This window comes from Eurosta solidaginis, chromosome X (genome assembly GCF_040869045.1).
Source record: "Eurosta solidaginis isolate ZX-2024a chromosome X, ASM4086904v1, whole genome shotgun sequence".
Classification (NCBI taxonomy): domain Eukaryota; kingdom Metazoa; phylum Arthropoda; class Insecta; order Diptera; family Tephritidae; genus Eurosta; species Eurosta solidaginis.
Genome location: NC_090324.1, coordinates 196,540,968 through 196,565,655, shown reverse-complemented (window position 1 = coordinate 196,565,655; position 24,688 = coordinate 196,540,968). Strand labels below are relative to the sequence as shown.

General features: G+C 40.2%; 1 protein-coding gene across 2 annotated transcripts in view; it reads right to left on the bottom strand.

Annotated features, from left to right (window-relative positions):
* LOC137234544 (apolipophorins-like) overlaps positions 1 to 24,688 on the bottom strand; it is an 867,416-nt gene that overhangs the window by 443,819 nt on the left and 398,909 nt on the right. The window lies entirely within an intron of this gene.

Here is a 24,688-nt window from a genome sequence, read left to right as displayed (position 1 = left end):
AAAACAGGAAGCAGGGTTGGGAATTGGTCAGGGACGACGATAGGGTCATGAAGCAGCTCGAGGTGCACGTTAGCGCGCTGTGTGGCGCCGTTGAGATGCTAAATGCACAGCTGCAGACTCTTCGTCCAGGAGTATCGAATATTCCAGAAAAAGCTTCAAGTTATTACAACGACGAGCGTGGTGCTTCGCTTTCGTCAGCGGTGGCTGCAGTCACGCAGGCGCCGATTTCAAGTACACAGCAAATAGCAGCGGTAGCAATGCCAGCGTCAAAAGCATGGCCTACATCGTTTCCATCACCAGTAGCAATACCACCACAGTATGTGTACATGTCCACGTCGCAACAGCAGCACACATTGTCACAGCTGAATACAATGTCGCTGTCGTTCTTGTCATAGCAAAGCCTCAACAGTTGAAATCAAATTTGCAGCTGCCACATACAACGATTTTAACTTCGCAACAGCCATGTTCGCCATACCCGACATCGAGACAGCAATGCATATATGACACAACACAGCCGATCATTTCAACTCCAATAAATAGAGAGAGGTACATAACACCGAATATGTATGTACATAAACCAAGTGAAATAGCAGCGATTTTACCATCATTCAATCCTATTGACAATACATACTCGTCAATGCAATTCATTGAGAGAGTTGAGAAATTGAAAGCATTATATCATTGGGACGATTCATTTGTTATTTTGGCAGTTCTTAGCAGGTTGAGTGGGGTTGCAAAGCGATGGGCAGATGCTCAACCAGTATTCCGGGAATGGAACGAATTTGGTGCAGCATTTCTGAAAGATTTTCCGTATGTAAAAAATTCAGATGACGCTCATATGCGAATGATGAGCACGAAAATTAAAAGGGGTGAGAAAATAGTAGAATATTATTATAATATGGTGGCAATGGGTCGTCGTGATAATATTGATGATAGTGTCATAATTAAATATATTATAAATGGATTATCGGATGATAATCTGCGTAAAACATTGAACGCAATGAAATTTTATAAGTGTGCCGATTTGTTGCAATCACTTACAAACTTAGTTACGAGTGTTGATAGCCGATATAGGTTTGGCGAAAGAAGTGAAACGCAGCAGGCATCGAGTATTGTGGGAAATGTTGATATAAATAATGTATAAAAAAGTGAATATGGGCCAATTTGTTACAATTGCAGGGAGCGAGGCCACATTTCTAGAAATTGTGTGAAGCCAAGAAGAAAAGTTGAAGCAAAACAAGTCGATAGGGTACATCAAGTAGCAAGTTAAGGACAAGAAGAAGAGGCGCAGTGTTTTGAAAGTGAATCAGCAGTAAATAAAATTGAACACAGAGGTAAATACGTAGAGTTGCGTAAAGAGAATGTAAAGCGCTGATTGATTCGGGTAGTAGCAAATCCCTTTTGATGCAATCGATTGCTAAAAGGTGTGGTGCATGTGTCATTGCGTGTAGTGAAAAGTTAATTGGGTTCGCTGGTGCTGAAATTCTTTGCTACGGGAAAATACTAGTGCATATAAAATTGGATGAAGTCGTACGTATAGTTGAGTTGCTGATTATTAATGATTCCGTGATGACGCACGATGCACTTATTGGGATCGATGTGCTTGCAAAGGGAAAAGTAGTTATTGAAAATGGTACTTGTCAAGACGTTGGAAGCTCGTTAAGTTCTAATGTCAACGAAAGTTTGTTTGATTTAATGAATGCGTATTCGCATTGCTTTGGAGAAAAATTACCTGAGTTAGGTAAATCGAAGACATTCAAAATGGACATAAAGTTAACGAGTCAGAGACCAATAGCTAAACAGCCGTACAATATCCCTATCCCAAAATAGCGTGTAGTTGAGGACATTATTGAAGAGCTGTTGGAACTGGGCATTATTAGAAGATCTGGAAGAAGATTCTCTGTATGCATCACCTGTCTTTTTGGTACGTAAACAGAATGGAGAAGATAGACTCTGCGTAAACTATCGCGGGCTCAATGCAATAACTGAGAAACAGCAATGGTTGATGCTTACAGTGGATGGTGTCTTGACGACATTGTCTGGAAAAAAAATTTATACCACTTTAGAACTTATGTCTGGCTGCTACCAAATTGAAGTAGAGAAACATTCAAAACAGTTTACAGCATTCGTAACACCCAGTGGACAATTTGAGTTTAACAGGATGCCATTCGGTTTACGAAATGCTCCGTGTGCTTTCCAGAGAATGATGTCACAATTGGTTGAGCCGTTGAAGAAACAGTTGTCAGTTACGTAGATTAAGTTGTTATTGCTACTGATAGTGCAGAAGAAAATTTGTTTTATTTGGAAGAGTTTCTTAAGATTATACAGAGAGAAAGTTTGACATTGAGGTTATCGAAGTGTTCATTTCTGAAGAATAAGCTTACTTTCTTGGGGCATTAGGTCGATGCAAATGGTATAAGGCCAGGTAATTTGAAAACCTCAGCAATAGGTTCATACCCGACACCGCGTAATCCATTGGAAGTTCGTAGGTTTTTGGCGTTGACTGGGTTTTTCCGTAAGTTTGTTCCCGGGTATGCTCACATCGCTAAGCCCCTCACCAACCTAACTAGAAAGAGTGTTAATTTTGATTGGAGTACAGAACATGATGAAGCGTTCCCTCTGTTAACTAGAGCAATTACCTGAGCCCCATTCCTAACGATTTATGATATCACGAAAGAACATAGCTGCATACTGATGCATTGAGTTCTGGCATCGCAGCTATATTGCTCCAGAGAGAGGAAAATGACCTGAAGCCGGTAGCTTATTATAGTCGAGTGTATAGTCCCCATGAAATGAATTACCATGCACACGAGTTGGAGGTCCTGGCGGTCGTAGAAGCGTGCGATAGGTTTAGAATGTTTCTACTGGGAAAATCTTTTGATATTGTAACAGACTGCCAAGCAATCACTACAGCAAAAATATCAACACCAATGAAGCCAAGAGTAGCTCGCTGGCTACTGAGACTTTTGGAGTATGACTGTAATATAATACATCGTGCAGGGTTGTCAATGGGTCATGTAGATGCGATGAGTCGTTCGCCGGTTGCGGTGGTGACATGTGAAGTCGAGGATGTCAGTGCGAAAATATTGACCTTGTCGACTGATGACTGGGTTAGCACTATGCAGAGACAAGATGGTAAGCTAAACGCAACGTCAAAATATTTTCTGAAGGACCATCGATTGTATTGGAAAGACGACCATGGGCATAAACTGTTGGTTGTCCCGAAGGGTATACGACGGCGTATACTCAAACTTTGTCATGACGATGTTGGACATCCCGGGGTAGATGGGACCATCAAGAGAATTCTGAAAAACTTTTGGTTCCCGAGGCTTCGAAATTTTGTGAAGGGTTTTGTAAAATCGTGTATCGAGTGCTGTTGTAGCCGTAAACCGATGCGCAAAGAGTGTGAGTTATTTGGGATGGACATACCGCAGTTACCATTCCAAACATTATATGTGGACCATCTGGGTCCATTTATCAAAAGCCGACGTGGATATGAATACGTGCTGGTGTGTGTCGATGCACTGACGAGATATACCGTGATCTGCCCAACACGGTCGACGAAAACAAAACCTGTAGTAGATGCACTGAACCAATTAACACTGTACTTTGGTTTACCACAGCGAATGGTGTCGGATCGCGGGACTGCGTTCACATCCGCAGAATTTAGTACTTTTTGCCAAGAGAATAATATTCAACACATTAAGGTGGCAGTGCGCATACCGCGATGAAATGGTCCGGCAGAACGTGTGAATCAAGCGGTGTTGGCTAATTTACGAACGTCCACTGAGGATGCGAAATATTGGGACGTAAATGACCGCATGTTACAGTGGTCGTTAAATACGAAGTTAAATGCAACTCCGAAATTTGCACCAATTGATTTAATTTACGACTTTCCGCTACGAGATCTGAGTGGAAACAAAATATTAGCAGCCGTACAATCGGAGCATGAAAGCTTGCAAATGAAAGGGCGACGTAGCGAAGCAATATGTAATATTGAAGCAGCAACGGTCAAATGGAAAGAAAAATTCGACGCAAGATATAAGAAGCCATCGCCATATGAAGAAGGGTCGCTAGTGCTTATTGAGGCTCCACCCTCAAGTACCGGTGAGTCCCGAAAGTTGCATCCGAAATATAAGGGACCATATGTGGTTAAGAAAGTTCTACGATTTAATCGATATGTTGTCGAAGACATGGAGGGTGTACAACATTCGCAGTGAAGGTATAGTACGATTGCAACATCAGACAAAATGAAGCCGTGGTGTGAATTGTTCCCGGAAATTGATAATGATGGTGATCCCGAAGATTATGACTATCATGGTTAACTAGAGTTTCTGTCAGGAGAGGCCGAGATGTCATCACACCTTTTATATCTACTGGTATATTCTCATTTTATTTAAAGTTCATTCTTCCTTGTGTACTCAATTTATCATATATTGAAATGTTCATTTTTATTCTTGAAATGTAAAGAAAGAGTCAGTCGTTAACTTGAATTGAATAAAGCGAGTGTCATTTTAAATTCTTTAAATCGGTTATCCTGAATTCTGTCTGGGTGACACTTGTAGAAAATATAGTTTAAAATTACATTCGGGTAAATGTTTATTTTTCAACCAAGAAGTAACTTACCTTGGTCATAAATGCACAAGCAAAGGAATTTTGCCAGACCCCAGTAAATTCGAAATTGTTAAAAATTTCCCAACCCCTAAAAATGCGGATGAGGCGAAAAGATTCGTCGCATTTCGCAATTATTACAGAAGATTTATTCCAAATTTTGCAGAATATTCTAGAATAATAACAAGACTTTGCAAGAAAAATGTAGTTTTCGACTGAACAGAGGATTGCAAAAAATCCTTTGACTATTTGAAAGCTGCGTTAATAAGCCCTAATATCCTACAATATCCCGATTTCAATAAACAATTTTGTATAACAACTGACGCAAGTGGATATGCTTGCGGAGCAGTATTAAGCCAAGATTATGAATGAAAACAATTACCAATGAATCAAGATCATTTACTAAAGGAGAAATTAATAAAGCACCAATTGAGAAAGAATTAGCGGCCATTCATTGGGCCATAACATACTTTAGACCATACATTTACGGTCGAAAATTTTTGTTCAAAACAGACCACAGACCCCTAACAATTTAGGAATTAGAAAAATACAGTTGTCCGTAGGAGACAAATTGTTTAAGAATAATTATACCCGGGTAGACACATTTAAGGAAATTGGTACCAAAGTTCTCAAAAATTTAATTATAGCAATAACCCCAGAAGTTATGCATGTGACAAATAACGAAAAAATTAAAGAAATTCTTCACAAATTTCATGACGATCCTGTTTTTGGTGGCCACCCAGGAATAAATCGCATGACAAATAAAATAAATCAAAAATATTACTGGAAGGGAATGAAAAACGATATCAGAAAATATATCAAAAAATGCGTTCACTGTAATTAAAATAAAATAATAAAAAACTGGAAAGAGCCAATGATTATAACCGAAACGCCCACAAAAGCGTTCGACACAGTACAAATATACATATACGATTGGCCCTCTTCCCAGGTCAGAAAATGGAAATAAATATGCAGTTACTATAGTATGTGACTTGACTAAGTATTTAGTTGCAATACCAATACCCAGCAAACACGCAAAAACAATATCCAAAGCGATATTCGAAAATTTTATCCTAGTTGATGGTTGCATGAAGACAATTATATCAGATATAGGAAGCGAATATAAAAATAGCTTATTTGAGGAATTATGCAAGCTTCTAATACTATGTTCAAACAGAAAAATAAATTGAGGAAATTTCGATTTGAATTGAGTGCTGTTCATACAACTCGATTTAGCTTACACAATAGTAATTTGATAGCTGGTTGGCTCATCTCTACAGCAAGAACATACCTTTGTTTAGACTGTCAAAATGAACACGCACATTATTAGGCGAATGAAATGGAATGAAAACATAAAACTTTGAAATTTTTGTGTGTTGTAAGAAAATGTGTTCAATGTTTTGGTTTCATTTTGAGTTTGCCATCTTCTTTTGACAATCCCTACTCCAGTGAAATGAAAGACATAAAATCAGCTGATGAGAGGAGCCAACCACATAGTTCAGCCATGCGTAATTGACGTTAAAATATACTCAATAAACACACTTTACAATGTTGCATTTGCAGTTTGAAACAATTTATTACGCAATTTTTTTTAAATTGGCAATTTATTATTACAATTTATTATATGACAAATTGCGTAATAAATTGCCCAAATAGTATAAATTGCCAATTTGGTGTGTGTTTGAACCTAGTATAAGAATAAACCATAAAACGTCAACACCTTACCACCATCAAACTTTAGACACAGTTGAACGTAGTCATAGAACATTCAATGAATATGTACGTTCCTACATATCCATTGGCAAAAACGATTGGGATGAATATCTTAAATATTGTAACGAATTTACTTGCAAATCCTCTTATTTGCAATCCTCTGCTAAGTTCGAATCACTAAACTGTTGAATAAATAACTCCAATATTGAATAATGGAGAAATGGCCTTTATTCAAGTACTTCACAATAACACTTGTACTTTGCAACGAATAGCTTACTTAATAACCAAACTGATTGACAGCTCAAATGAAACTCTACTATTGACCGCCAGATCGCGTGCTTAATCGAAATCTCAAATCAAATTGAATTACTTCTTACTTGCTTGCGCCACTTTTATAGTTTACGCTGCATACATCTAGGCTCTTCTATTTCCAGAAGTTACTAGTTAGTTTCGGCTACAAAATCGCCAGCCACAACTACGTGCACAAATTATTGCGCTCTCTTGTGACAACTCAGATAAGATATATGCATGTGTTTGTGTATTGATTCTCCGCTGCTCGTATATGTACATGGTACATATATGTAGACGCAATTATTGTTTCGTTTATGTAGATACATAATGATTGAATTATTGATGTGAATTCACGTCACTGCTTAGCATCGCTTAGAGACGATAGCATCGCTCAGTGCTGATAACATTCGTTACACTGCCCTCCACCTAAGTCTGATCGTCCCGATCAGACAAATCTCTCGATCTAAACGCTGCTAGCATCGCCATATGTACCACTCTTCTACTCCGTGGTTTCTCAATGCTCTTTATGCGGTAGATGATACCACTGATCTTCTTCACAACCTTGTACGGGCCTTCCCAACTGCACCGAAATTTGGCTGGAACACCTTTCCGCCGGTGAGGGTTGTTTAACAGTACCAAATCTCCCGCCAAGAAACCTTCCGAATTAAAGTTCCTGTCATGCCAGTGTTTCATCTTACTACTCATTACCCTGGACCGTTCCTTCACACTCTGTTGTTTGGTCAATGAACCACTTCGTAGAGCTTGCGCTGGACGGATTTGCTTTGCATACTCGGTATCGTTCCCACATTTCACAACAGTAGTGCGCTCCGGCTGGAAACTACCCTCGCATTCTTTCTCGGAAATTCGTTGCTTCGTTTTCCTGCGTCTTATAGGTTTTGTCAATGCCAGTGTTTCTCTCGCAGGTACTTTTGATTTTGACTTATTTGGCCCATTCGATCTATCAACTTTTACCTTTGACTTTCGTGGTCTCTGTCGAATCTCCTCCACCAGCACTCGCTTACTGCTGAACCCTTTTTCCAAACTGAAGTTAAGTGGCACATCTTGGTTCTCATAATACATCACCCTTCTCTGCATATCGATCTTGATGTCATGGTCAACCAAGAAATCCACTCCCAATATAACTTCATCAACAATCTCCGCCACAACGAATTTGTGTAAAACCATGACTTCCCAATTAATACCTCACAAACCACTTCGCCTTGGACTTGATTATATTCGCCTGTTACCGTACGCAACCTTGCTCCAGGTAATGACTTTACTCTCCTGTAGACCAAATCAGATCGAATCAAGGAATGAGATGCCCCCGTATCTACAGTCAGTACACGTTCTTTACCATCCACATTCCCTCTGACGGTAAGACTGCTTGATTTCCTTCCAATTTGCGACACAGATATCACAGGACATTCAATAGCCGGGGCAAGTTTTCGTTCTTTACATTCGACACGCTCATGCTAATTTTCGCCAGCTTTGCGTTTGCGGCTACCCACATTGTTGGAACTATTAGGACCAAGATCGCAATGACGTGCAATGTGACCTGGGTTGCCGCACTTGAAACATTTAATAACTCCGGCATTCTTCTGTTGAGATCCCTTCAGTGCTTCCAAAATTGTGTCTACCCACTCTGGCCTTTCTACTTCCACACGGCGTGCTTTGAAAACTGGCTTACATAGAAGCGACGCTGTTTCCTGAATCAGAGCATGCGATACCGTTTCAGCAAATGTTAGTTTTGGATTCGCGTATGTGGCTTGCTTCGTTTCGACGTCCCGTATGCCATTTATAAAGCTCTGAATCTTCACTCTTTCCGTGTATTCCACGGGTGCATCCGCATTTGCAAGATAAGCCAATCTTTCAATGTCCGAAGCAAACTCCTGCAAAGTCTCGTTAGCTTTTTGGTAGCGGTTTTGCAATTCTATTTGAAATATCTGTTTCCTGTGTTCGCTTCCGTATCGCCGTTCTACAGCCGCCATCAATGCGTCATAACTGTTCCGTTCGTACTCTGGAATAGTCTGTAAGATTTCGGCAGCTGGTCCTTTCAATGCTACGAAGAGTGCGGCAACTTTATCTTCCACATTCCAGTTGTTCACTGCTGCGGTCATCTCAAACTGTAGCTTAAAGACCTGGAAAGGAACAGAACCGTCAAAGGATGGTGTTTTTACCTTTGAATTACTCGCTGAAACTGCTGGACGATTTAATTGTAACTGCTGAATCCGATCTTTCAAAGCATCCATCTCAGCTTCCATTTTATCTTGTCGTTCACTAAAACCCTCCAACTGCGATGATATGCGATCCTCTTGCGCTTTCAACTGCTGAGCCAACTGAGATATCATATATGTCTTCTGTTCTTCCAGTTGCGATGCCATATATGTCTTCTGGTCTTCCAGTTGAGATGACATTTGCGACGACATTTCTGAAATACGCGTTTCTTGTGCTTCAATCTTTGATGTTATTCGTGTCTCTTGGGATTCCATCTGTGATGACATATACGTTTTCTGTTCTTCCAATTGTGATGACATGTTGGTAGATATTTGTGATGACATTTCGGACATTTGTTCCGATATTGCAACCAATATCATGTTCAGGTCTGTGTTCGCCATTGTCTGCGGTGTTTCATTTTTCTCTTCAATTTTTGTTGATGTCTCGTCCTCATCAGGATAAAAAACATACTCGTCCACATCAATTCCTTCTGCTTCCATTGCCTCTCGTAGCCGTGCCTGAAGTTCGAGTTTAACGCCGCTTGTATTCAATCCACGGGCTTCCAACTCCTTCTTTAGTTGCTGGATCTTCAATTCATTGAACCTTGCCATGTCCTTGTTGTCCTCTGGAATTTATTCAACAATTCCTCTTCTGACACCAATTGTAACGAATTTACTTGCAAATCCTCTTATTTGCAATCCTCTGCTAAGTTCGAATAAGTAAACTGTTGAATAAATAACTCCAATATTGAATAATGAAGAAATGGCCTTTATTCAAGTACTTCACAATAACACTTGTATTTTGCAACGAATAGCTTACTTAATAACCAAACTGATTGACAGCTCAAATGAAACTCTACTATTGGCCGCCAGATCGCGTGCTTAATCCACGTATATGTACATGGTGGTTGAGTAGCCATAGATAATTCGTGCACAAAATTATATATGTCTATTCTTTCAAAGGCGGATGGTGAAGCATTCACTCATTAAGTTATTCATTCATTTGTACAAACATATATTTCGACCCGTTTTGGAATGTCTTAAAATGCATTGACTCCTTCATACATATTAATACATTTGTACATACATATATTTCGGCTCGGTTTGGTACGGCCTGAGATTCATTGACATATTCATTCATTTGTACACAAATATATTTTCCACACGCCACGGTAACTACGCCGTGCACCGTCTGGTAACTTAAATCTTGGTATGTTCCTGTTTAAAGCTTGCTCGCCACAAGCCTTTACCTGTATACAAATAATTAACATGATTTACTTATGCTTGCGTTGCAGATTCCACAACTAATTTTATTTATGCTTAGAATGCAGTTCCCAGGCAACCGAAGGTATATGTATGTAATACACTTTGTTTGTAACTATTAGTGTAAGTAGGTATTTTAGCCTATAGAAATTTTGTATAAAAGAAGCAGCTTTTTAATAAAGAATTCAATTCCGTCTGGTGCCGCTTAATTGGCACTACACCAAATTCAATTATTTCAATTATTACACCATCGACGTGGGCGCAAATAAGAGAAAAGCAAAGAGCTAAGCTCTTTGGTAAAAAGCAAAGAAAAACTAAGAGATTATGACATGCGATTAAAAGGATCCCCAATCTTTGCAAAGATCAGCATTTGACTTTGGTGGTGGTTTGGGTTGAGAGTGAGAAAAGATGAAAGAAGATGACACAAAAATGTTAACTGATAACATTTTGTGGAACTAGGTCAGCTTTGGACACTTATCACATGGTAATCTATGTAGATCTGTATGTACAAGGCAAAACTAATTATCCATGCAAATTGGAATTTTCAAAATTTAAATCTTTTAGGTAAATATGACCAAGGTAAGTATGACCAAGGTGAGTTTAAATCTATATCTACAGTGGACTAATATATATCTAGCGGTAAGTATTAAATTAAACATCCATTGCTTTTTTTTCTCAGTTAAGCCTAGGTAAGTACGTATGTATGTATATCAGCATATATGTATGCAGATAGAAGAATGTACATACATAAAAGCAACTTAATTTACTGAATGATTTTACGTTGGACTTCGTTCTCAGGTTATGGTAAATTTTTTTTGTTGAATTAATTAGAATTTTTTTTTTCTAGGTCCGTTTCTAGCGATCACGAATCACTAGAACTTAATGATAAAGTGGAAAACCGCCTTTTCCACTGGCTTTCTTGTATTCTAACTTTTTATATAAAAATTGTAAAATTGAAAATTTATATATAAGCATGTAAAATACATAGGGAAATTGTCTTGAAGGCTAAGGTTAAATTTTTACTGGAACCGGAATTTGTTTTAAATGATAAGATTTCGCATTGGGTGCATATGGTAAGAATCGGCCACTATTTGCCGGCATACATTTGGGGCATTATTTTGGGGCATTCAACTGGTGATTTGTTCCGGCCGCAACAACACTTTAGCGCTCGTTATTCAGGTTGCGCTTGGAGGGCATTAGTTAGGTAGCATAAAAGAGGGATTTCACTTTATACACTTTTAGCACAAAACAAAACTTTGATTTAAATTTTAGAGCATTTCTTACCGATTTCTTTAAGTTGGGTTTAATTTGATTGCAGGGAATGTAATGATGGTGGGAATTGAGTTAGTTAAATTAGCACTCGCGATTTTTCTTAACTTTTCGAGAGTGAGGACCAGATAAAACCTCATTAATTTGGCCCACATAAAACGACCCCACAATATATTTAGCACAGCATTATCACAACAGCCAGTCACAAAATGCCCTAGCAACACAACAAACCAACAAGTCTCAGCAACACAACTAGCGATCACAAAACTTAATAGCAACACGACAAACTAACAAGTCTCAGCAACACAACGAGCGGTCGCAACACGGTAACCATGGCAACGCAACCAACCCCAACAACCATAAAAGAAGCGACACAGCAGCACAGGAGTTAGTTAGCACGGAGCTGTTGTCGTGACGGGACCAGTGAAGCGCACATCGAATGTGTCGGCTGTACTACCAAGAGAGATCGTTTCATAGGAGTGAGTCGGAGCTTCAAGTGGTGAATGTGTCGGTTGTACAACCACACACCGCTTGAGACTTCGTTCACACCCGCGTAGGCAAAGGCCCCCTCAGTAACACGCACCCGCGAACAGGTGACGTCCGCTCGCCTACGCCGACGTCGACCGCGCCGACGCAAGGCGAGGCAGAGCATCGCTTCAGCAATACAAGCAAACGCCGACGCAAGGCGCGGCAGAGCATCGCCTCAGCAATACAAGTGGACGCCGGCGCAAGGCACGACAGAGCATCGCCTAATCAATACAAGTGGACGCCGACGCAAGGCGCGGCAGAGCATCACCTCAGCAATACAAGTAGACGCCGACGCAAGGCGCAGCAGAGCATCGGCTAAGCAATAAAAGTAGACGCCGACGCAGGGCGCGGCAGAGCATCGCCCAGCAATACAAGTGTACGCCGACGCAAGGCCCGGCAGAACATCAACTCAGCAATACAAGTAGACGCCGACGAAAGGCGCGGCAGAGCATTGCCTCAGCAATACAAGTGGAATCCGACGCATGGCGCGGCAGAGCATCGCCAAGCAGTACAAGTAGACGCAGACACAAGGCACGACAGAGCACCACGGCAGAGAGAGACGCCGACATAAGGCTTGACAGGGCACTGACTACAGGGCCGCATACTAACGGGATCCTTCTAACAGAACACGGCCGGACCGTTAAGGCCCGCCACCACAGTCGAGGACACCGTGAGATAATCTAAGTGAATTTGCAAATGAAGTATACAAACACGTTTTCTTTTATATTGTATTATTTAAACAGTCAATGAATAAATTGAAGTATTCTGTTAAATCGAATTGCAAGGTGCCCTTTAAATACAAATTTATTGTAAACGAACTTCGTACTCCCTGTGTACCCCAGCAATTATTAAAGAAGCAACGGGGCCAGGGAAAACCTTCGTTACAATATTCGGAAATCTTGCAGAACCTTTAAGAAATTGTGATGACCGAATTATTCAAAGCCTACAAACAAGAACTTGGCCATGGGGAGATCGAGGTCGGTAGCCATGGTATGTGCAGATATTGTTCTTGGTAATTGAATTCTGTCAGTTTTGGAGCATAAAGTTTTGATTTCAAGCAAATAAGGCAGCAAATTTTCGGCCACTTTCGCTTACTTTGGCTGTTTCTACTTGATTCAATTCTATTTTCCTTTTTTCCTATGAAGATTATGTGTCTTTTATTGATATTCTTCAAACCTTCTAACTACGCATCTACTCGGCAATATATTGAGGATCTGATTACGCTATTGAATGTTCATTCTACTGACTACTTGGCCAAAGTGAGCCCTGTGCTGCCTTTGTTTGTCCCCCTTCTTCTGCAATCGAAGCCACGGCACCAGAAGCTATGCTAAGCTAGAAAATGTTGCTAAACTAAGGCTTAGAGGCATCAAGAAGAAATGGGTATGAACCTCTCCTGACTCCATCGATTATTCTAAAACTGTCCAAAAATATCGGGAAAGGTGTATTATTATTATTATAATTTGGTCTGGAAGCACTGCGACCTTTGTGTATATCTATTGTGCATGGCCTTTCAGCCTAATTTTGTATGTGGAGGCTTTTAATGTATCTTGAGTACCTTTTCAGGCTTTTTACACCATATCACATAGGGATGAAAAGTAGACTGGCAGTAACTTTTTTTTTGAAAATCCATACATTTTCGGGTCTTAAAATATGAGGTTAGGAGTAATGTAATGTAATGGTGAACATTTTTAACCCGATCCGATGATGCCTAACCGTGCCCATTTGATCCCAAAGTATGGACAATTTGAAAAAATCACAATTTTTACAAAAATTTGTTTGTTTCCAATTTATAAAATTTATTTTAATTTAATTTAATATATATATGTATATATAACAGATATATATAATTTAACTTAATCTATATAATTTATTTTAATAAAATTTTAATTAAAGAATTAGATTGTCTATTTAATGAGAGATGTTTTGGTGTAAGACGGATACAATTGCCTGCAGCGCTCAACAACTTGTAGTAAGTACTGTTTATCTTATTCATTATTACTAAGTGATCTATTGAAGTCTCTGCAGCATCTTTAACTACAGACAAATGCTGACAAATACGTTTTGCTGCTATATAGTCTTCACTTTCTTGCCATGTTGAAGGATCTGATTCCAAAAAATTTGCTTCAATTCCTAAGCAGGTAAAGAATGTTTTAGTTCTTGATGAAATAAAACCATTTATATTCTTGCTGCCGTAAAGATTTATTTCTGACATTGTTGTAACAACTCTCTTTGGAACAGCATCTTCCTTCTGGTTATCACTAGTAATTGCTTCCGTAATTTTTTGCTTAATATGTGAAGGAATTTTATCATCAAAAATGAAAGGCCAGCTGCCTCTTCCGAAAAATACCATAAATGATTTTTAATTTTATGTAACGAGGCATTAGATGCATTCTTATCGAAATATGCAATCACATCTTGAATGAGTTTAAGGTCATTTTGTGGACAGCTGTTGGATCCACACAACCAAACCAATATGGAACGTAGATGCAGGTTAAAAAAATAATAAAATAATAAAAAAAAATTTTTTGTTAAACGGATTTATTGAAGACAATACTTACATGAAGTAATAATAATACTAAAACTAGAAAATAATTAGGTAGGTCCTAGGTACTAGTGAACACTCTCCTCATCAATCTAGGGCGTTGATCAGACAATTAAATAAAAGCGCTGGGCGCGTGAAATTTCTAAAAATGTGAGGCATAGCATAACCTTATTAAGGTTCAGTTGGTCTTATATATGACTATCAATAGAAATTTCACGCGCCCAACGCTTTTATTTAATTGTCTGGTCAACGCCCTAGATTGATGTGGAGTGTGATGACTAGTACCAAGGTCCTATCTAATTATTTTCTAGCTTTTAGTATTATTATTACTTCATCTAAGTATTGTTTTCAATAAAACCGTTTAACTTAAACATTTTTTTAAATTATTTTATTTTCCAGTTTTTAGTCTTTATTTAATTGCCTGTTATTTCTCATTCTATTTAGTTCATTTAGTGACTCGTTATTATAAGGACTCTTTCTTGACAATTTGTTACAATCTAAGTCAACAATACATAATCCTTCCAAAGACTTTATTCGACTCTGCGCCACGTGTGCTTGTCCCTTCTCGAACTCCAAAATATTTTGATGTCACTTCTACCGGACTGTATGTGATATTTGTTCCAAATATGAGCCAATTCGGACATCATAGGTCGCTTTCTATTCACGTATATATTACTTACTTACTTACTTAATTGGCGCTTAACCGTCTAAACGGTTATGGCCATCCAACAAGGCGCGCCAGTCGCTCCCTCGCTCCGCAAACCGGGGCCAATTGGTCACACCGAAGGAGTTTAAATCGTTTTCCACCTGGTCCTTCCAACGGAGTGGGGGCCGCCCTCTACCTCTGCTTCCATAGGCGGGTTCCGATAGAAACACTTTCTTGGCCGGAGCATCATCATTCATTCGCATAACATGGCCTAGCCAGCGCAGCCGCTGCGTTTTAATTCGCTGGACTATGTTGATGTTTGCGTATAGCTCGTACAGCTCATCATTAAATCTTCTTCGGTACTCGCCATCGCCAACGCGTAGAGGTCCATAAATCTTTCGAAGAACTTTTCTCTCGAACACTCCCAAAGCCGCTTCATCTGCTGTTGTCATGGTCCATGCTTCTGCCCCATATAGCAGGACGGGTACGATAAGTGACTTGTAGAGCATCATTTTCGTTCGCCGAGAGAGGACTTTACTTTTCAATTGCCTACCTAGTCCAAAGTAGCATTTATTGGCAAGATTGATTCTTCGCTGGATTTCATTGCTGATGTTGTTGCTAGTGTTGATGCTGGTTCCCAAATAAACGAAGTCTTTTACTATTTCGAAATTATGTCTGCCAACTGTAGCGTGGTTGCCAAGGCGCGTTTGCGCTGACTCTTTGCTCGATGACAGCAGGTACTTCGTTTTGTCCTCATTCACCATCAAACCCATCTTGACCGTTTGTTTTTCCGGTTTGGAGTAAGCAGAACTAACAGCGCGGGTGTTTAGGCCGATGATATCAATGTCATCAGCATATGCCAGTAATTGCACGCTTTTATAGTATATTGTTCCAGTGCGGTTAAGTTCTGCAGCTAGTATAATTTTCTCCAGCATCAAATTAAAGAAATCGCACGATAGGGGGTCATCCTGTCTGAAACCTCGTTTAGTTTCGAACGGCTCGGATAGGTCCTTCCCAATTCTGACCGAGCTGATAGTGTTGCTCAACGTCATTTTGCACAGCCGTATAAGTTTTTCGGGGAAACCAAATTCAGACATAGCGGCATATGGGCAGCTCCTTTTCGTGCTGTCGCAGGCGGCTTTAAAGTCGACGAAGAGGCGATGTGTGTCGATTCTCTTTTCGCGGGTTTTTTCCAAGATTTGGCGCATTGTGAAAATCTGGTCGATGGTAGATTTACCAGGTCTGAAGCCGCACTGATAAGGTCCAATCAGCCGGTTCACGGTGGGCTTCAATCTTTCGCACAATACACTTAAAAGGACCTTATATGCGATATTAAGAAGGCTGATTCCACAATATTGGTGCATTTTGCAGTATCCCCCTTCTTGTGGAATGGGCAAAGAACACTTAGATTCCAACCGTCGGGCATGCACTCGTCCGCCCATATTTTGCTAAGAAGTTGCTGCATGCGCCTTACAAACTCCTCGCCACCGTACTTTAATACCTCCGCAGGCAATCCATCAGCGCCCACGGCCTACATTTTCTGGTCTTAAAACATGAGGTTAGGAGTAACGTAATGTAATGGTGTAATTCTTTAACCCGATCCGATGATACAATTGCCTGTAGCGCTCAACAACTTGCAGTAAATATTGTTTATCTTCTTCATTATTGGTAAGCGATCTATTGAAGTCTCTGCAGCGTCATTGACTACGGACAAATGGTGAGAAATACGTTTACCTGCTATATAGTCTCCACTTTCTTGCCATGTTGAAGGATCTGATTCCAAAAAACTTGCTTCAATTCCAAATCGGGTAAAGAATGTTTTAGTTCTTGACGAAATAAAATCATTTATATTCTTGCTGCCGTAAAGCATTATTTCTGACATTGTTGCAACAACTCTCTTTGGAACAGCATCTTCCTTCTGGTTATCACTAGTAATTGCTTCCACCATTTTTCGCTTAATATGTGAAGAAATTTTATCATCAAAACTGAAAGGCCATCTGCCTCTTCCGACAAATACTATGAATGATTTTTAATTTTATGTAACAAGGCATTGGATACATTCTTATCAGAATATGCAATGACATCTTGAATGAGCTTAAGGTCATTTTGTGGAGCAGCTGTTGAATCCACACAACCAAACCAATATAGAACGTAAATGCAGGTTAAAAAAATAATAAAATAATTAAAAGAAAAAATTTAAGTTAAACGGTTTTATTGAAAAAAATACCTACATGAAGTAATAATAATTGAAAAATGCACCTGGTCTTTCCTCGCTTTCTTAAAACGGTTTAAATTCACCCTTTTATTTATTATTTAATGATTCATGAGATTGAGTATAGACTTTCACAATTCACTTGTTAAAGTGCGTGCACACTAAGTGACGCGACACGCAGCGACACGTTCCACAAAATATTCGCGTCATTTTTGCCTAATTGGTCAACTTTGTCGTGTCGTGTCATCCGACTGTCGCTATGTGTACATGGTTCCATAAGAATACATGCAAAGGATATTTTGTCGCTACGTGTCGCGTCGCTTAGTTTGCACGCACTTTTAGCAGGCTCGAGATATGTGTAAAATTTGGTATATAAAGATATTCGTATTCAAACTTTGTAATAGGAGCGCGTCCGCGATTGCCAGTTGTTAATTCAAGACTGGCGAATGGAATCTTGTTGGTGACGATGGCGTTTGTTGGCAGATTTCCATTCGCCGTGCACGGCTGCGCATAAGCATTTTGCACGCCTGTGTAATGGTGATGGAGGCGGATTTAACAATAATACTAAAAGCTAGAAAATAATTAGGTAGGTCCTAGGTACTAGTCATCACACTCCTCATCAATCTAGGGCGTTGATCAGACAATTAAATAAAAGCGTTGGGCGCGTGAAATTTCAAAAAATGTGAGGTGTAGCATAACTTTATTAAGGTTCAGCTGGTCTTATATATGACTATCAATTGAAATTTTACGCGTACAACGCTTTTATTTAATTATCTGATCAACGCCCTAGATTGATGAGGAGTGTGCTGCTCAGTACCTAGGACCTACCTAATTATTTTCCAGGTTTTATTATTATTATTACTTCATGTAAATATTGTTACGAATATTAGCAAAACTAAGGAGTGCTGCCATCTCTAAGCCGATGCTAAGCAGTGACGTGAATTCACATCCATAGATCAATCATTATGTATCTACATAAACGAAACAATAATTGCGTCTACACATATGTACCATGTACGTATACGAGCAGCGGAGAGTCAATGCACAAACACATGCATATATCTGAGATACTCCTATAAGTATGCAATGAGAAAAACTATAAAATTGTGCAATTGTAGTTACAGCTGAGAAGTTTGAGAGCTGCTGGACTAGTAGATTCTGGAAGCGCCTAGAAGATGCGAAGGTTGAAATCAAAGAGTATAAAAGGCGGCAATTGTAGAGGCGCTGGAATTCAGTTTGATTTGAGATTTCGGTTAAGACGCTATCTAGCGAGCAAGAGCAGTATTATTTTGAATAGTAGAGTTTCATTTGAGCTATCGATCAGTTTGGTTATTAAGCAAACTATTCGTTGCACAGTTTGAGTGTTATTGTGAAGTACTTTAATAAAGGCCATTTTGCATTATTACATATTGGAGTTATTTATTCAACAGTTTAGTGATGCGAACTTAGCAAAAAGGGCAAATAAGAGAATTGCAAGTAAATTCGTTACAATTGGTGTCAGAAGAGGAATTGTTAAATAAATTCCAGAGGACAACAAGGACATGGCAAAGTTCAGTGAATTGAAGATACAGCAACTGAAGAAGGAGTTGGAGAGCCGTGGATTGAATACAAGCGTCGTTAAACTCGAAATTCAGGCACGGCTACGAGAGGCAATGGAAGCAGAAGGAATTGATGTGGACGAGTATGTCTTTTATCCTGATGAGGACGAGACAACAACAAAAATTGAAGAGAAAAACGAAACATCGCAGACAGTTACGAGCACAGACTTGAACATGATTTTGGCTGCAATATCTGCACAAACATCGACAGTAAAAGAAATGTCGTCAGAAATAACATCGAAGATTGAAGCACAGGAAACACAAATTTCATCACAACTGGAAGAACAGAAGACGTATATGGTATCCCAACTGGAATCGCAGGTAAACCGTATAACATCCAATATGGAAACACAATTGGAAGAACAGAAAACACACATGGCGTCACAAATTGCAGAACAATTAAAAGAACAAGAGGCACGCATAACATTACAGCTCGAAGCACAAGCAGCTGGAGGCTGTTAGTCAACGACAAAATGAAGTGGAGGCCGAGATTGATGCTTTGAAAGATCGGATTCAGGAGTTACAATTGAACCGTCCAATCATTTCAACGTCTACTCTGAAGGTAAAATCCCCAACGTTTGATGGTTCTGTTCCATTCCAGGTATTTAAGCTCCAATTTGAGAAGACGTCGGCAGCGAACAACTGGAATGCTGAAGATAAAGTTGCAGCTCTGTTTGTGGCATTGAAAGGGCCAGCAGCCGAAATCCTACAGACGATTCCCGAAGGCGAGCGGAACAACTATGAAGCATTGATGGCCGAGAGACGTTATGGAAGCGAGCATAGGAAACAGATATTCCAAATTGAGTTGCACAACCGTCACCAAAGAGCTAATGAGACTTTGCAGGAGTTTGCATCGGATGTTGAAAGGTTGGCTCATCTCGCAAATGCGGACACACCCGTGGAATACACCGAGAGGGTAAAAATCCAGAGTTTTATAAATGGCATACGGGACGTGGAAACGAAGCGAGCTACATACGCAAACCTAAAGTTGACATTTGCTGAAACGGTATCACATGCATTGACTCAGGAAACGGCCTCACTATTGAGTAAACCAGCATACAAAGCTCATCGTGTGGAAGTGGAAAGACCAGATTGGGCAGACACAATTCTGGAAGCACTGAAAGGATCACAACAGAAAAATGCCGTAGTTATTAAATGTTTCAAGTGCGGCAACCCAGGTCATATTGCACGACATTGCTGCAGCGGTCCCAATAGCTCCAACAATGTGGGTGGCCGTAAACGCAGAGCTGAAGGAGATGAGCAAATCTCCAAGTCCACTCAATCGTTAAACTAAAGCGAGTCAACCGCAAGGGGCGGCAGCTGGCTCCCTCAATTGAATGCCCCATAATATCTATCTCACAAATTGGAAGAAGGTCAAACAATCTTACTGTCGGAGGACATGTTGATGGAAAGGAACGTTTACTGACTGTAGATACGGGTGCATCTCATTCCATCATTCCAGCGGATTTAGTCAACAAGAAGATAAGAACATTGCATGGAGCAAGATTGCGTACAGCCGCTGGAGAAGACAGCACGTTTCTAGGAGAAGTATCATGTGAAGTCGCAATTGGGAACGTCACGGTAGTACACAATTTTATAGTGGCAGAGATTGTTGATGAAATCATAATTGGAGTGGACTTCTTAATCGACTAGGGCATCAAGATCGACATGCAAAGCAAGACGATGCGATATAAGAACATGGATGTGCCACTTAATTTCGGCTACGAGAGAGGCTACAGCAGTAAACGAGTGCTGGTGGAAGAGAGTCAGCAAATACCACCAACATCAGAAGCAGTAATCTGGGCAAAGGTTGATGGAGATTGTGGGACAAACAAATTGTGGGTTGTCGAAGCAGCAAATAAATCAGCACTGAACATACTTGTAGGAAAAACCCTGGCTATGACAAAACAAGATGGACGTATTCCGGTAAGAGTACTCAATGAGTTCAAGTCACCATTCAGTTTGACCAAAGGAACTATTTTGGGAAGATGCCAAGAGGCCGAAGTAGCTATTAACTGTGAACAGCTCCAGGAACACGTTTCATCTAGTAATACTGATCTTTCAAACGACATCACGGCATGGACGCAAGGTCTAGAGGAAGCCTATCAGAGTAAGGCAAAACAATTGCTCCTAAAGTACGCGAACATATTTGACCAGGATGGTTCCAAACCAGGCCGCATCAACGTTGTGAAACATCAATTTGACACTGGAGATGCGAGGCCGATCCGTCAAGCTCCACGTATTGTTCCACTGGCGAAGCGGGAAGTTGTGAGTCAAATCATACCAGAAATGAGCGACAGCGGCGTCATCGAACCATCAGCTAGTCCATGGAGCTCAATGGTAGTACTTGTAAAGAAGAAGAATGGAAAAATGAGGTTTTGCGTAGACTACCGGAAGTTGAATGACGTAACGAAAAAGGATAGCTACCTATTGCCAAGAATTGACGACACTCTGGACTCGCTATCTGGTACGAAATGGTTTTCCACGCTGACTTGAAAAGCGGCTACTGGCAAGTGGAGATGAAGGAGGAAGATAAAGAGAAAACAGCCTTCAGTGTCGGTGATGGTCTTTGGCAATTTACAGTGATGCCTTTTGGGCTTTGTAATGCACCAGCTACTTTTGAGAGACTAATGGACTAGGTACTGAAAGGACTACATTGGAAAACATGCTTGGTGTATCTGGACGACATCATCGTGTTGGGCAAGAATTTTGATGAACATCTTAAGAACTTGGAGGAAGTTTTCCAAAGAATAGCTGGCGCTGGTCTGAAGTTAAGTCCCAAAAAGTGTGCGCTGTTTAAAAAGGAAGTAAATTATTTGGGTCACAAGGTAACGAAAGAGGGCATCTGCACTGCGAACGAAAAGATAGAGTTTACAGCCTGTGGCCAAGACCACAGAACCTACATGAATTAAGAAGTTTCCTTGGGCTGTGCACATATTACCGCCGATTTGTACCAAATTTTTCCAGCGTAGCCCATAGCCTCCATGAGCTTACAAGAAAAAATAAAGCTTTTTAATGGAAGAAGGAGCAAGAAGTGGCTTTCCAAACATTGAAGGAGCATTTGTGCACTGCCCCAATGTTAGCATATCCGATTCCAGGAGCAATATTTATTCCAGACACTGATGCGTGTGGATATGCTATAGGAGGCGTTTTATCGCAACTGGTCGATGGACAGGAGAAGGTAGTTGCATATTACAGCCGTTCGATTGGAAAACCAGAGAGGAACTACTGCGTTACGCGGAGAGAGCTGTTGGCATTGGTAGAGTGCACTAAACATTTTCACAAATACCTCTACGGCCAGCGATTCCGTATTAGGACAGATCACGCAGCTTTAAAATGGCTTCTGCAGTTCCGTAATCCAGAAGGACAATTGGCACGGTGGATTGAGCGACTATAAAGCTATGACTTTTCCATTGAGCATTGAAAAGGTAGTACCCATGGAAATGCCGATGCAATGTCACGAAGACTATGTAGCTTGGAATGCAAGCACTGTTCAAAAGCCGAGACTAAAGAAGACATTATAGATGTCCGGCTAATGACTATAACATGTACAGATGAATGGGACAAGGAACAGCTAAGAAAGTGTCAGCTAGAAGATACAGATCTGTCACGTGTTATGCAATGGCTCGAACGAAACGAAGGACCAAACAGAGAAGAGATGTCAGCAGAGAGTCCCATTGCGGAGTCATATTGGGCACAGTGGAGCAGTTTAGAATTGATATCGCGTTGCCTTCATCGAGTATGGGAGAGTGAGGATGGTAAATGCAAGAAGAAACTGATAGTTGTTCCCAGAAAGAGGATTCCTGGCGTGCTCAGCGAGCTGCATAATGGTCCAAGCGGAGGTCATCTTGGAATCACGAAGACGCTCGAGAAGATTAATCAGAGATTCTATTGGGTTGGTTGCCGTCAGTCGGTCACTGAGTGGATTGCGAACTGCGAGGTTTGCAGCAGAGCGAAAGGGCCCAGAACCCGAAGTCATGGCCAGATGAAGCAATATAACTCAGGTGCGCCATTTGAAAGGATCGCTATGGACGTCGCCGGTCCATTTCGTACTAGCAACGGCGGAAACAAATATGTACTGGTAGTTATGGATTATTTCAGCAAATGGCGAGAGGTATTTCCAATCCCAAATCAAGAAGCGGAAACGGCAGCAGAAGTGTTTGTGAACAATTGGGTTGCAAGGTATGGTGTACCAATGGAGTTACATTCTGACCAAGGCAGGAATTTCGAATCAGCTGTGTTCCAGGAAATGTGTAAATCATTGGGCATTCGAAAAACACGAACAACTGTATTGCATCCTCAATCCGGTGGTATGGTAGAACGATTCAATAGAACATTGGAGGAACACTTAAGGAAAGTAGTAGACAAGTACCATAAAGAGTGGGATACCCGCATACCATTATTCTTGATGGCTTACCGATCAGCAGTGCATGAGACAACGGGCCAAACCCCTGCAAAAGTAATTTTTGGCAATGACCTTAGACTGCCAGCTGATTTGAAATTTGGGATAGATGCCAATGCGGAGAGAAATGTCAAGCAATCCACTAGAGATTTGGAAGAAGAGCTAAGAGAAATACATGATCTGATAAGGCAACGAACAAAGATTATGAGTGACAAGATGAAAGCCAGATACGATAAAGCAATTAATTCAGAAGGTTTTCAGGAAGGAGATTTGGTGCTGTTATACAACCCACAACGTAAAAAAGGTTAATCCCCAAAATTGCAGGTTAATTGGGAAGGCCCATACAAAGTTGTAAAAGGGATCAACGATGTAGTGTACCGCATACAAACCATCGGTAAACCACGAACCAAAATGAAAGTGATCCATTTGGAAAGGCTGGCAACGTTTAGATCGGAAGATTTGTCTAATCGGGACGATCAGACTTACGTGGAGGGCAGTGTTAAAAATATTAGCAAAACTAAGGAGTGCTGCCATCTCTAAGCCGATGCTAAGCAGTGACGTGAATTCACATCCATAGATCAATCATTATGTATCTACATAAACGAAACAATAATTGCGTCTACACATATGTACCATGTACGTATACGAGCAGCGGAGAGTCAATGCACAAACACATGCATATATCTGAGATACTCCTATAAGTATGCAATGAGAAATACTATAAAATTGTGCAACTGTAGTTACAGCTGAGAAGTTTGAGAGCTGCTGGACTAGTAGATTCTGGAAGCGCCTAGAAGATGCGAAGGTTGAAATCAAAGAGTATAAAAGGCGGCAATTGTAGAGGCGCTGGAATTCAGTTTGATTTGAGATTTTGATTAAGACTCTATCTAACGAGCAAGAGCAGTATTATTTTGAATAGTAGAGTTTCATTTGAGCTATCAATCAGTTTGGTTATTAAGCAAGCTATTCGTTGCATAGGTTGAATGTTATTGTGAAGTACTTTAATAAAGGCCATTTTGCATTATTACATATTGGAGTTATTTATTCAACAGTTTAGTGATTCGAACTTAGCAAAAAGGGCAAATAAGAGAATTGCAAGTAAATTCGTTACAACATTGTTTTCAATAAAACCTTTTAACTTAAACATTTTTTTATTATTTTAATTTCAAGTTTTTAGTCTTTATATAATTGCCTATTATTATTTAGTTCTTTTAGTGACTCATTATTACAAGGGCTCTTTCCTGAAAATTTGTTACAATCTAAGTCCTCAATACTTAATCCTTCCAAAGACTTTATTCGACTCTGCGTCACGTATGCTTGTCCCTCCTCGAACTCCAAAATATTTTGACGTCACTTCTACCGGACTTTATGTAATATTTGTTCCAAATATGAGCCAAATC